At 54.5% G+C, this 13,315-nt stretch overlaps 1 long non-coding RNA gene across 2 annotated transcripts; it reads left to right on the top strand.

The window, feature by feature from the left end:
* Positions 1–6,507: 6,507 nt before the first annotated feature.
* Positions 6,508–7,957, top strand: LOC116855743. 2 transcript variants are annotated; one of them, XR_004380425.1, is made up of 3 exons: positions 6,508–6,567; positions 6,668–6,743; positions 7,821–7,957. It is a non-coding gene; the product is annotated as an uncharacterized LOC116855743 (long non-coding RNA). The 2 variants fall into 2 exon arrangements; XR_004380426.1 differs by having other exon boundaries at positions 6,668–6,815.
* The last annotated feature ends 5,358 nt before the right edge of the window (positions 7,958–13,315 follow it).

The following is a 13,315-nucleotide window of genomic DNA, read 5'->3' as shown; positions in this document are numbered from 1 at the left end:
ATGATCACGCATCTGCTTTCTGCAACTCTAGAGTCCTGTCCACTGCCTTTTACGGGACTGAAGGGAAATAGTGCAAACCCAAAGGTAGGGGAGGCCCCTTAATGTGCTGGTGCCTAGTTACAGGCATAGGAATCGTGGATCTGAGTTAGGGCACTCACCTGGGACTGGAGAGGAGCTTACAGATTAGGGATGGAACTGGTGAGTCCCGTGGGGTACGTAGGAGAAAGTATAGGGATGCCCAAGCCTGGTGGCAGTTTGTGGTGCCACTGATGGGGGCACAGGGCAAAGAAAAGGGAACAGCCTCGAGGGAGGCTGGGGAAGACTGTGCGGGTGGAGCCGTCTGTCTCTATGGGAAACTCCAGCAGTGGTCAGACATAGGAGTCATCAGCAGATAGGGAGGGCATCATGGAGCCTTCCTCCAGGGAGGAGGAGACTAACACAAGCCCCGGGAACAGCCACACGAACAAGGGTGAGAGAGAGGCAGACAGAAGTTATCAGAGGGATAAAAGGAAGGCAGGAGGGTCTGCGATGAGAGGGGAGGAGCAGGTTCCAAGGAGGAACTGTCAGTGATCTCAGGGGGCAGAGAGATGGGTACACAATTACAAAGAACTGAAAGGAGTCAGTAGATTGTGGTCGTTGGTGACCTGGGCCAGAAGAGCCCCACAGTTGGACTGGGATCTGGGTAGAACTGACGAAAAGAAGCAGGAGGGGCAGAAAAGCAGAGCCAGTTGCTTTATACTCTTCTTGATAGAGCTCAGCCGGAAACAAGAGATCAGAACACGGCCTGAAGACAATGGTGAAGCATGAGTATTCTTTTTCTTTTTTTTTTCTGTAGGCTCCCCGGCCAGTGTAGAGCCCAGCAAGGGGCTTGAACTCACAAGCCTGAGGTTGAGACCTGAACTGAGATCAAAAGTCAGATGCTTACCCGACTGAGCCACCCAGGCACCGAGAAAGAGAGTTATTTTTTAACATGGAAAGAGTTTGTGCCTGTTGGTAACTTTCAGAGAAGGAATCATAAGAGCTGGAGGGATTAAAACTAGAAGGAAAGGGGAAAGCAAGATCTCAGGGAGAACATAAAGGGGATGACCAAAGGCACAGATGTGTGAATGGGAGGAGGTTCCTGGCTGCCTTGGAGGTGGTGGGGAAGGAGGAAAAGGGGAGTGATGTGGAGGTGAAGATGTCTGTAGGAGGGCAAACGGGATTCGGAGCCTTGAGGAGAGGATGTGGAAAAGCCGGAGTGAGAAATGACGAAGGAAGCAGACCGGAAACTCAGATAGCATGTCAAACAGAGCCAAAGGCCCAGTTGAAGTTAGAGATCCTACTCCTGGAAGAGCCCTAATCTGTGTGTTTTGGGGTCCATGTCCAGCACCATCCAAAAGCCTGGGTCTTGCAGTGTGAAAGACAGGTAGTAGGGATTTGTAGGGTGGATGCAACAGAAGGACAAGGGGACAGAAATGTTGAAGGTACTGGCAAGAGCGTGGGAAGGGATACATCACAGGAGCTCGGCTAAATAGGTGGGTCTTTAATTGGGTCAAAAGAGAGAGGTGAAGGGAGCAGGTGTCGAGGGCGTCTGAGGCTTATAAACCAGAAAAAAAGAGCTGATTTGAGAGGAGCAGTAGCTCCTGGGGAGGCTGACTTTGTCCGCTCTTTGTCAACATCATCTACGATTCAGGCAGAGGAGAGGGTGAAGAAGAGGACTGAGAGCCAGTTACTGAGAATGGGGTGGAGGAGCCACGCAGGACAGCAGTGAGGGGATGGAGGGCAGAGTATGGACCAAAGACCCTCTGGGAGGAGGGGTTTTTGCCTGTAGGACATGAGACGGTGCCACCTTTGCCTTCTGTCCTAGTGAGTAACATCCCTATGTCACGTGCCTCCCCGGGGCAAGAGCAGGGCTGACTTCGCCCTGCCTCCTAGAGACCACAGCTTCACAAGCAGGGATTGTCGTGGTGAGGGGGTTCCTGCACCCTTGTGCTCAGCCAGCTTTGGCGCCTGAAGACAGACAGCCCAGGATGAGCAAGAGGTTAGGGGATCTGTGCTGGAACATTCCAGGGTCCCCAGCTATGCTCCATGCATTCTCTAAAGCAGGTTATTTTTCCAGCTGTAGAGGAATGGCTTCAGAAAGGCTCCCTGAGAGCACCCTTTCTACATTGCACTTGGCCTCCTTTTCACACACACGTGTCTTGTTTAGGTGTTAGAACGACCCTGAGAGGGTGGTTCTCAAACCCTTAGCACAATTCTGAACATCGGAGAAGCTCACAAAAACCAAAGTATCTTAGTAACTGCGTTGGTAGAAGACGGCCTGACCTCTCGGACGGTGGAGTCTCTGTCCCACCTGGTGTGTTTGAAGACAGGCTGGAGCTTGGGGTACCACATGGCCGTCCTCCCTTTGTGGACTCCAGCAAGCTGTGACTTCCCCAAAACACGTGGCCGCCAAGGATTCTGGACAAGGGGTCATGGATCTGTGCAACCCTCCCTTCTAGGTGACAAAGACACTGAGTCTGAGGGGTGCCTGGCTGGCTTAGTCCGTCGAGCTTGCGACTCTCGATCCAGGGTCTGGGTGCAGAGAGGACTTAAAAAATAAAATCTTTTAAAAGAAAAGAAATCGGAGAATAAATTATACCCTCCAGATTGGCACAGAACTTTGCTCTTCATTGGCCATCAAGTGGCAGGCCAGCGGATGTGTTAATCACAACAGGAAGTTGATATGATTCGTTTTGGTTTTTAGAAATTGTAATTGGTGGAAGTAGGGGAGCAGGGTTGGTGGAGCCAAGCTCGGGTGCAAGGTCAAAACCAAAAGCCTTTGTCCTTTGGCCTGCTTCTGGTTGCCTCCCCAGTTGCTCTCCTGTCCTGGGAGGGGGAGCCCCCATCTCCCATCGATCTCATTGGCAGCGGAGCTTGGCCCCCTGGCAGCCTGAGATGGTCCCCATCGACCTTCATGTCGCCCGTCCCGCAGACTCTCAAGCCTTTCTTGACTACATTACTCACCTGCAGTGACTACATTACTTACTACATTACTCACCTTGAGGCCACTGGCCACCCCATCGTCCTGAAAACTGCCCAGGGCCCTGGCTTGTCTGATCTCATTCTCCCTTGTCCTCCCTCTCCCCATGTGGCTTTACTGCTCTGGCTCTGTTCTGGCCCCCAGGGCTCCCCAGCTCCTCCAGCAGCGGTCCCAAGGAGCTAGGCTTCAAGCTCACCTCCCAACCCCCAGTTCATTCCAGGGCCATGCTGTGCCACTCCCAGATTTCTGTTGAGTGTCACCTTCCTCCCTAAGCCAGATTCCTGTGACCCAATGCCTGCCAGGCCCTGGGCTAACCCCAGTTCCATCTGTGGACATGAGCCTAACTTCTCGGCAAACCGAAGCAATGGATAGGCCATATGTGTGATACCTTCTTTTTTGTTTATTTTACCATCGCTTTTGGCAAATTAAGTCACTCCTGTCCTGTTACCTGGAGTTGAGGACCTGTGCTTTACAGATGAGTCAGTCATTGGTCTGGACAAAGTACTTACAAGCTAACGGGGTCAGGGCAGAAATAGTAAGGCAAATTAAGGAATCCCTGTAATCAAAGAGAGGAAGAGTGTCATGGGGAAGGAGAGAGCAGTCTGGCCCAGGGTGCATGTGTGGGCTTTCCCTTCCCTTGATCTTTCCCCAAAGGAAAAGGGTTGATCATCTCAGTAACAGGCTACGGTGTGGTTGGCTTGCCAGTGACTCGGGGTCACCTTGGTTTTCAGGCAGTATTCACGGGACCTGCAGTGTGCCAGGACTCAAGCAGCCTTGTTCACTCGTACCTTCTTGGGGGACGCGAAGTCTCAGCAACATGTCTGGGTGAGAAACTGATCAGGGGAGAGGAGGCTGCTGAGAAACGCAGTGGGTTAGGCCGGGAGCCGCGAACAGAGCGAGGAAGGAAGGAGCCCCGAGGGCGGCCGCGTCCCTCAGTGTCCAGTGGGGGGCAGTGGTGTGCAGACAGTCACGGGGAGACGTCCCTGCAGGAAGGGCCCTCCCACCCTCGGGGAGCCAGCCGGGCTCCCAGCATTGCGGGGGAGTGGCGGGTGCCTCTGGGTGCCTGTTGCTCAATCGACACTTCCTTTGGGGAGACAAACTGGGCACGGAAGTGCTCGCCAGGAACTTCCAACCCAGCTGAATCTGTTAAGGACACGGAGCACCTCTCCAGTGCTGCAGTGAGCCCAGAGCTGAGTGCGAGAGCAAAGCGGACGGGATGAGGCGAGTGGGCGAGTCCTCAGAGCTGAAGGCTCTCCTGGAGCCCCTGCAGTGGGGACCATGAGGCGCCCTGTGGAGCTGGGCAGGTCTAGGCGCTCCCTCCCTTCGGGGTGGGGCCAGGGCCGGCTCAGAGGTCCAGACAGAACAATAGAAGGTGTGACTGTATAAAATGCCAAGACTCCCTGGGAGTGTCCGTGGGAGGAGCCCGGGGCTGCCCCAGGGGCCCACCTTCTGAACTCTCTGAACCTGTAGTCCGAAGTCCTGGGAGCGGCCAGGGGACAGCAGAATGACCTGCAGGCTGGGAGTGGCAAAGGTAGAGAGGTTCTCTGAGGGATGAAGCTTCTTCCCGGGAGCCGGGCTGAAGGGGGTTCAGAGACTACAGACGGTGTGAGAACTGTAACCCAGTTACAGTTAAGGGTTAAGGTGCCCCCGGGTCAGCTCTGGGTGTCCCAGGTGCATCCCAGTCCAAGAACGCTGACACTGCCCTTCCATTGGGTAGGTAATGATCTCTTTCTCTAAGTAGGCTCCACGCCCAACGTGGGGCTTGAACTTGCTACCCTGAGATCAAGAGCAGCCAGCCAAGTGCTCTTTAACGTGAAACTGATTTAAGCAGAATGAAAACACCTCACAAACAACAGGGTAGAAAAGCCTTCCCCCCAACCCTGGGTGTTGAGAGGCAATGGCTGAGCCCTGGGGTTGGGGAAGAACACCCTCAATGTTAAATTCTCTGGGGGAAGCTGGGTCAGGCGGTGTCAGACGTGCCTAAGCCCCCTGTGCTGGCTGCTCTAGAGAGGGAGGCCAAAGGTGGGTCCTCAAGATCTCCAGGCTCCTGGCTGGTCAGTTGCATCTGAAATCGACTGGAATGAAATGCAAACCCAAGTAGCTGGGAAGAAAAGGTCAGAATTTTAGCCCTGTGTGCTCCCCTCGCTGGCCCGAGTCCCATCACTGCTCAGGTTCCCCTGCACTGCCCAAGGCCCAGAGAATGGCCCCATTGTCCGTGAAACAAACAGAAATAGCAGCATCTTCTGTTCTCTGCCTTAGGGAGATTCACTTGAAACCCCGAAGTCCCAGATGTGGGGGACAATGGAGGTTGTTGTTGCAAATTCGGGAGCCTGGAACAGATGAGAGGCAGGTATTGGGAAAACGGCCAGTGTGGTGGGCTGGGCTGCCGGGAGAACTACCACGTTAACCCAGTTAGCAAGCACTGGCAGGAGTTCTGTTAATCACCAAAGAAGGGCGGTGGATAAAGGGGACGACCAGCTGGTGGGGGTGGAGGGCCCCCCCCCCCAGAGGCCAGGACGGGGACCAGCGCTGGAAAGAAAGGACGGGGAGTTATTTCTAGGCTGGTAAATGTTATTTTTATCATTTTTAAAATGTTCTGGTTTTTTTTTTTTTTTTTTGGTCTAACCATGCCCTGGAGCATTTGGATGAACTGTGTTTGCATTAATTAATAAATCAGATGACATCTCCACTCGGTAGCGAGCTGTGCCTCGGAGACTGTCTGGGTGGCCTGGGAAACGGTGGCCGCGGCCTCCTGACTGATCCCAGCTGTTACGTCTGTCTGTCCTCAGTCCTTCAGTCCCGTCAGTCCACACTCCTGAGTGCCTACTGCTACTCACTGGCATTTTGTGAGGAAGGAGCCCAGCATGGAAACGGCAGCGTCTGGACTCAGGGCTGGCTATAACGAGGGCTGTGTACAATCCAGTGACACAATCGTGCTGAGCGGGCAAGGCATAGGTTCACTGCGGCTGGGATTCTGAAAAAGCTGACAGGGGTGCTCGAGTTCAAGGACAAAGGTCAGATGATGATAGATGGAAGGGCCAGGCTTTTGGATGTAGAGGGTGTGAGCAAAGGCACAGAGATGAGCTTTTGGGGAGCAAGTGCAGCCCTTCCCCAGGGGGAGGTCAGGATACCTGGAGTTTAGTGAGCTTAGCAGCAGAGTCACCCGGAATGGCCACTTGGGAGAGAGTGTGCTGAAGGGGGCAGTGACCACTGGCGTCACGGCGGGCAACATGCTCCTGTTCCATCCCACCCCTTCTTGACTGTGTCTTGTTTTAGAGGATCTTCGCATGGGGCTGCAGGAAGCAGGGCACAGATAACCCCAGCCTTCACCGCAGTGAGGGAGAGGAAAGAGACACCCCCCCCCCCCGAGGGCAGAGCTCCAGAGAGACAGACGGAGAAGATAAGCTCAGGCCCAGGAGAAGTGCCTGCCCTGTCCCCTTCCTGGTGCAGATCTGGGAGCCGTGTCCCTCAGCCCCCTGCTCTCACTTCGGCACACTCTCCCCTCCTTCCCACCCCACCCAGCCTTCCAATCCCGGCCAAAGAGGAAAGGGATGAAGTGTGCAAAGGTGAGTGTAGCATGTCCCTGCTTGTGATCAGGTGCAAGGCGGGGCATCAGGTTGCTCAGGCTCCTGCTAAGCTTTGCTGGCCTCTGTGGTCTGTCTCCAGGATGCAGGGGCTGGGCAGCAGGCGCTGACCTTCATGACCAGCGTGATGATCTCTGGAGAAACTACCACCCACCACAGTTAGTAGGAAGATTTCTGTATCCCCAGAGACCTCTCAGGCCCATGTGTCGACACGGCATGGCTAAGTTTTTGTACGCAGGGGGTCAGGGCTGGGAAACATGTCCGTCTTGGCTTCTACACCTTTCTTCCAGGGGCAAATCACCAGCACGTCCCAGATGTAGACTCCCTCCTCCCATCGGGGTTTGATGGCGGGCCTCCCAGGCTGCTGCTGGGCCTCTGTCCCTCCATGCAGGGCCTGCACAGAACAGGCAGGTCCGCAGAGCCCTCTGTACCCGAGCACGCAGTACCTGCTGTTCTCTGAGCAGTGGCCCCAAGTCACTCCTGCTGCTTCTCTGGTTTCAGAACTGCCCTGTGATGGGCACAGGGTCTGGGTCCCCTGGGCTGCAGGGCTGGGGGCTAAGGGGATGGCCACCTTCTCCCCCACTCCCTGCTCTCACCTGCCACCACATGGCCCCCAATGCCGCTGGGGTTGGAGGCCGACCCCCGCAGACATGTCATTTGGAGGGCGACTTGGAGCAGGGTGCGGGGCCTCCTTCAGGGGTGAGCGGTCACCTGAGCTGGGCAAGAAGAGACTGACGGCAGAGGTGGGACAGCTGCTTTGGAAGGGCAAGAAAATGTGGCCATGCCATGGTACAGCTCCCAGAGAGCTTCCCAGCGTCCCCTGGAGAACACTGGCCCATCTCCCAGCCGTCTGGGGCCCCGAGGCCTGGGCGCAGCCCTCGGCAGGCCCTGACCACTGCAAGCAGAAACAGGCCTCTGAATGCCTCCTCCCTTCCTGACCATCATTGCTGCTGTGTCATCCCCCCGCCCCCTGCAGTTCCAGGGGGCCAGTGCCTTCACCTCTCCTGGGGCTGGATGCAGGGGCCAAGAAATGAGCCCCTGTGGTCTCTCCCGCGTCAGGGAAATCTTGCAGCTGGCCTGAGCCTGCAGAGCCTTGTCTCGCCGACTTGGGACCTTTTGGATCAAGGGTGTTGGTGAAGCAAAGTTTTGGCAAGAACCTTGGTGGCGGCTGCCAGAAGGAGGCAGAAGGGAGATAATTAGACCTGGTAATCGGTTGGCTTTCTGCTTCCTTACAGGGCAGCAGGGACTGTGGATGAGAGGGGAACACACAGAAGAAAGTTCTCCAGGACCAAGGCTGAGCCGTCCCCATCAGGGCCCACCATCCTGTCCCATCTTGCCTGGCGCATGTGTCTGGTGTGACCAGTTCCTCCATACCCCCACCCCACCCCCCAGCCCGTGCGCACCCATGTCCTGGCCAAGCCTGGGACCAGACAGCTTAGGGCTTTGAATCTGCGGGTCCTCTGTAGCGGGATTTCCCCAACTCTGGCCTCCTCCCCAGAAGAGCTCCAGCAGGGCCCACAGTAGAGGGCTTGAGGGAAGGGTTCTGTCTCCGGGCAGAGTTGCCTCATCATTTCCCCCAGAGAAGTTTGCTCTTGGGGTGGTTTCCAGGCCCCTGTCCCTCCGGACCAGATGGCTCATATTAGATCTCAGTGTGCAACTCGCTGCCCTTTGTGGGAGCATGTTCTGGATTTTTCCCAGCCTGAGCAGCTGATTCACCAGGACCTTCTGGGAAGTCCTCCCTGTTTGATTACACCTCAGCTCGTCAGCAGAGAAGCTGCGTGTCCCATTTCCAGCTTTTGTGGGGAGCGCGTTGCTTCTAGGCCCTGACGCAGAAGTGTGTACCCCAGGGACCAAAGTCAGACCTTGGGCTGGGGCTACGGGAGCCCTGCGTTAGGTCTGCAGACCTGGTACTGCTTTCTGAGGGGCTGGTCGCTCAGAGTCTGGCAGAGGCCAGACCGTTTGAGGTTTTGTTTTCTTTAGGATTTGTGTGTGTGTTTTGGAGAGCGAGAACATGAATGCATGAGTGGGAAGGGCAGAGGGAGAGGGAGAGAGAATCCCAAGCAGATTCTGCACTGAGTGTGGAGTCCCACGCGGGGCTCAGTCTCACAACCCCGAGGTCATGACCTGAGCCGAAACCAAGAGGCTGACGCTTAGCCGACTGGGCCACCCAGGCGTCCCAGAGGGTGGGCTGTTCTGTGGCTGTTTCGTGTCTTGGGAAAAGCAGAGGAGGGAGTTCCTGCCAGGGTAGAGCTGGAAAGCCTCGGGTCAGCGGAGCAGCCTTCTGCGGCCTCCCTCCTTCCCAGCTGTCTGGTGCTTACTCACCCTGCTGAGTACATACAGGTTGCTGGACATGGTGTCTTCGAGGGACCCCCACCCATTGGACCTGGGAGCCGGACGGCCCCTGTGCTCTTTAGGGAAATCACTCGGCCCCCACGGGCATCTGGTTTCTCCTGCGCAGAGCGAGAATAGGCCACCTTCCTTCCTGCTTTGTGCGGACCCGGCTGGCTAACAGATGCCAAGTGCCCCGCCACGGGGCTAGGAGCAGCGAGGATGGTGTACAGCGGAGAGGTTTAGGAGGATGGGTGGGAGGAAGGGCTTGAGAGGCGTCCCAGGATCCTGGGGCTGGATGTGCGTGGCCAGGAGCGCTGGCTCTGAGTCTGGGGTCCCCTTCTCTGCCTATTTAACCTTAAACAGTTATAGCCTTGGCTGGTTCCTTTGCAAATGGGGATCGTGTTCTCCCTTCCAGCCTCAGTGGGAGAGAGCAAGAGAAAGCAACACTATCCACTGTGTTCTAGACGCAGTCGCAAGCCGACATTGGGAAAGAATGGATGTAAAAAACCATCACCTTGTCACCTGCGCAGTGCAACCCCCAGCTAACTGTGACTTTCGGCTCTGCCGCGCTCCTGGCCACAGCACCCCCGCTCCCAGCAGGGGCGATGGAGGTGGGCACTCTGGTCTGCTCAGGCTTCAGGCCCTCAGTATCCTGGGGATTCACTGCATTTCCCTGCTGTTTAGGCAGATTACTAAAGCCTCTTGCCCCCTTGGGATTTCCTCAGTGGAGGGTCTGGGACCCCCAAGGAGCAGGGAGAGCCTTGTGGAGCCTCGTGGGGGAGGGGACTTGGGAATGGGTGCTCACAGAGGTTGAGGGAACACTCCCCAGAGCAACCCCTCGGGGTGGCAGGGCCCCCTTGCCCTGTACACAGCCAGCTTGTGTAGGGGGAGGGGGAGGAGGTAGGGGGGTGGGGAGGCCTAAGCATCAGCCCGCTGCTTGCTCACCCTCATGGGCTGCCTTAGCGCGTCCCAGAGAAGCTTCTTGGCACCGTCTGGAGCTTGCTGTCGCGTTCCAGACCAGCCGGCCTGGCAACAATGTGGGGGAGGAGGAAGTCTGCTGTGGAGCCCTGTTAGGGGAGCGGGGCCAATGCTAATGGGATCACAGGCCGCAACCCCGAGGTCCTGGGGAGGTCGGCCAGGACATTGTGAAATGACATTTCGAAGACCCCACCGCAGAGGGTCAGAGAGCGTGTGGGTGGACTTGGCGGCGAGCGAGGACCCTTGGGGAAGTCATCGGTTGCCCTGGCACTTGGTTAGACTCTCCGCAGAACAGAAGCTCGGGCCAGGCCAGCCCTGGGCAGCTGTGGACGGGATGAACGGTCCTGCCGGCGGATGCAGGCTTGGACCCACTGCTGGGACCAGATTAATATGAGCTCCATAGGGGAGAAAAAAGAGGGGCGTCTGGGGGCTCAGTCGGTGAAGCATCTGCCTCCAGCTCAGGTCATGATCTCGGGGTCTGGGGATCGAGTCCCACATCGGGCTCCCTGCTCAGTGGGGAGCCTGCTTCTCCCTCTCCTGCGGCTCCCCCTGCTTGTGCTCCTCCTTCTCAAAAAAATAAAATCTTAAAAAAAAAATTAAAAATCTGCAAAGTACTTTTTAGGTGGGAGGAATTGCTGCCAGACACCGGATCGAAGGCCCAGAGGGTAAGAGTTGTTGTCTGTCCGCTTTGGGGCCTGATTCTGGCCCCTCAGGCTAGCATTTCCCCTGTACTGAGAGGAGACCATGTGGGGAACGAGCATACCCTTTCTCCTTGGTGGCCTGGGTCCCAGGGAAAAGGAGCTTGCAAAGGTCAGGAGGGTTCCCCTGTGGTCTTAGGACAGCCCCAAGGCTCCCCAGTGCAGGACAGGGTGGGGGCTAGGGGCCTTGTTTTCCGCAGGATTTGTGTTTATAACCCGATAGTTTCTTTACCTTTTATCTAACGAGAGTGAGTAATCTATTGGGGAGATTTAACGAAAACCAGACATTACCTCACTGGTGTCTTATCCAAGGCCGCTCCTGTGACTTGGGGTCTTTTCCCGTGTTAAGCAGGATGGGGAGAACTCCATAGACTTCCGCTGAGTCAAGGGAATCACAGAACACACATGTTTGAGAAGCCCTGTTCTAGTATTTGTACTCAAGCCCTTCTCTCCACCCACCTCCCCCCGCCCCCACCCCCAGTAAACATCTGTTTTTATCATTCTGGAAACATGGCAGAGGGATTCAGCCCAGCCTACCCCACGGAGTGAGCAGTCTCAGGGGCTTCTCTGGCTCCCCTCTTCCTGGAGGCGTATGAAGAGTTTCCTGTGTGAGCTCACAACGGCCTCCTCCTCAGGCGTGGGAAAATAATAGCGGCAGGCAGACCCCTCTCCGAGGTTGATGGCTCTCTCTCTTTTTTAAAAAGATTTTTATTTGAGAGAGAGCATGAGCAGGGGGAGCGGCAGAGGGAGAGGGAGAAGCCGACTCCATGCTGAGCAGGGAGCCCGATGCGGGATTCAATCCCAGGACCCCGAGATCATGACCTGAGTCGAAGGCAGACGCTTCATTGACTGAGCCCCCCAGGCGCCCCCGATAGCTGCTTTCTAACAGAAGTGTCAGACAAATAGCGACTCAAGTGGCCCACGTGTCCCTTCAGGTGTAGAAAGGCTGCTGCGTTTTGGAAAAGGAGAGTCTGATGGGTCCGAGACGGAATTACCCCCAGGTTGTCCTCACATAGAAGGACAGCTCTTGTCATGCCAGGCTGGGCAATGGGACATCTGTGTCTGGCAGCAAAAAATTTAAAGCCCAGTGAAAAAGGTCCACATATCCACAATCACTATGTAGTAAGTGATACGAGGAGTAAGTGTTAACAGGTATCATTGTGGCTTGATAACTACCAACCATCTGCTGTTCTGCTGATGGTACTGACATATGTGGGAGGGACAGGACCTACAGTCTGGGACTGACTTGAAAATACATTAGTGGTGGGGCGCCTGGCCGGCTCAGTCAGAGCAGCGGAGAACTCTTCATCTCGGGGTCGTGAGTTCGAGCCCCAAGTTGGGTGTGGAGATGACTTAAAGATAAATTTTTTTTTAAAGATTTTATTTATTTATTTGACAGACAGAGATCACAAGTAGGCAGAGAAGCAGGAAGAGAGAGAGGAGGAAGCAGGCTCCCTGCTGAGCAGAGAGCCCGATGCGGGGCTCGATCCCAGAACCCTGGGATCATGACCTGAGCCGAAGGCAGAGGCTTTAACCCACTGAGCCACCCAGGCGCCCCAAAGATAAAATTTTTTTAAAAAGATTTTATTTATTTACTTATTTTACAAAAAGAGACACAGTGAGAGAGGGAACACAAGCGGGGGGAGTGGGAGAGGGAGAAGCAGGCTTCCCGCCAAGCAGGGAGCTGGATTCGGGGCTTGATCCCGGGACCCTGGGATCATGACCTAAGTCGAAGGCAGAGAGTTAACCGACTGAGCCACCCAGGCACCCCTTAAGATAAAATCTTTAAGAAAATAATAAATATGTTAGCAGAAACGTAAGAAAAAGAAAAGAGGTAAAGCACGTGAGACAAAACCTTTTAACACTAGAGTCTGGGTGATGGATAATATGGTTTCATTTTACAGTTTTCTCAACTTGTGTGGTGGATTGAACATGTTCATAATTAGAAGAAAAATTAAAGACACTGTGACTAGTGTTAAAAGACAAACCACAGACGGGAGAAGATATTTAGAACACATGTAACTGACAAGGGATTTCTACCCGAAATGTATAAACAACTCCCACAAAATAGTTAAAAAAGAAAAAAAAAAAAACAACTCTACCAACACATAGGAAAAAAGACATAGATTATAAAAAGCAATTTCAGGGGCCCCTGGGTGGCTCAGTTGGTTAAGCATCTGACTCTTGATTTTGGCTCGGGTCCTGGTGTGAAAGTCGTGAGACTGAGCCCTGCCTTGGGCTCCTTGCTATGCGTGGAGCCTGCTTAAGTTTCTCCCTCTCCCACTGCCCTCCCCCACCTCTCTCTTTCCAAAAATAAAAAATAAAATAAATAAATAAAATTTTAAAATAAGTAGACAAACCAATTTCATTCCCCAAAGGAGAAACTTGAATAGCCAATGTCTATCCTCCTAGGTAATCCGGAAAATACCAAGTAGAGAATAAGACAGTAATGGCCATAGATGGGCAGGCATTTGAAAGTCTGGCAATAGCAAGTATGGGGAGATGTAGAGTTTAAAACATATACTTAGGAAGCGACTTGGCAATGTCTGTTAGAAACCTGTATGTCCTACAACCTAGGAGTCTACTTCTGAGTGTACTACCCTCAAAAAAATGTTGGGTGGGGTCCCTGGAGGGCTCAGTTGGAAGTGTGTGCAGCTCGTGATCTCGGGGTTGTGAGTTTGGGTATAGAGATTACTAAGAATAAAGAAATAAAAAAGTCTTGG

Source organism: Lontra canadensis, unplaced genomic scaffold (assembly GCF_010015895.1).
Source record: "Lontra canadensis isolate GAN:19392208 unplaced genomic scaffold, GSC_riverotter_1.0 scaffold106, whole genome shotgun sequence".
NCBI lineage: Eukaryota > Metazoa > Chordata > Mammalia > Carnivora > Mustelidae > Lontra > Lontra canadensis.
The sequence above is the reverse complement of the archived record's forward strand: the minus strand, read 5'-3'. Positions and strand labels throughout refer to the sequence as shown.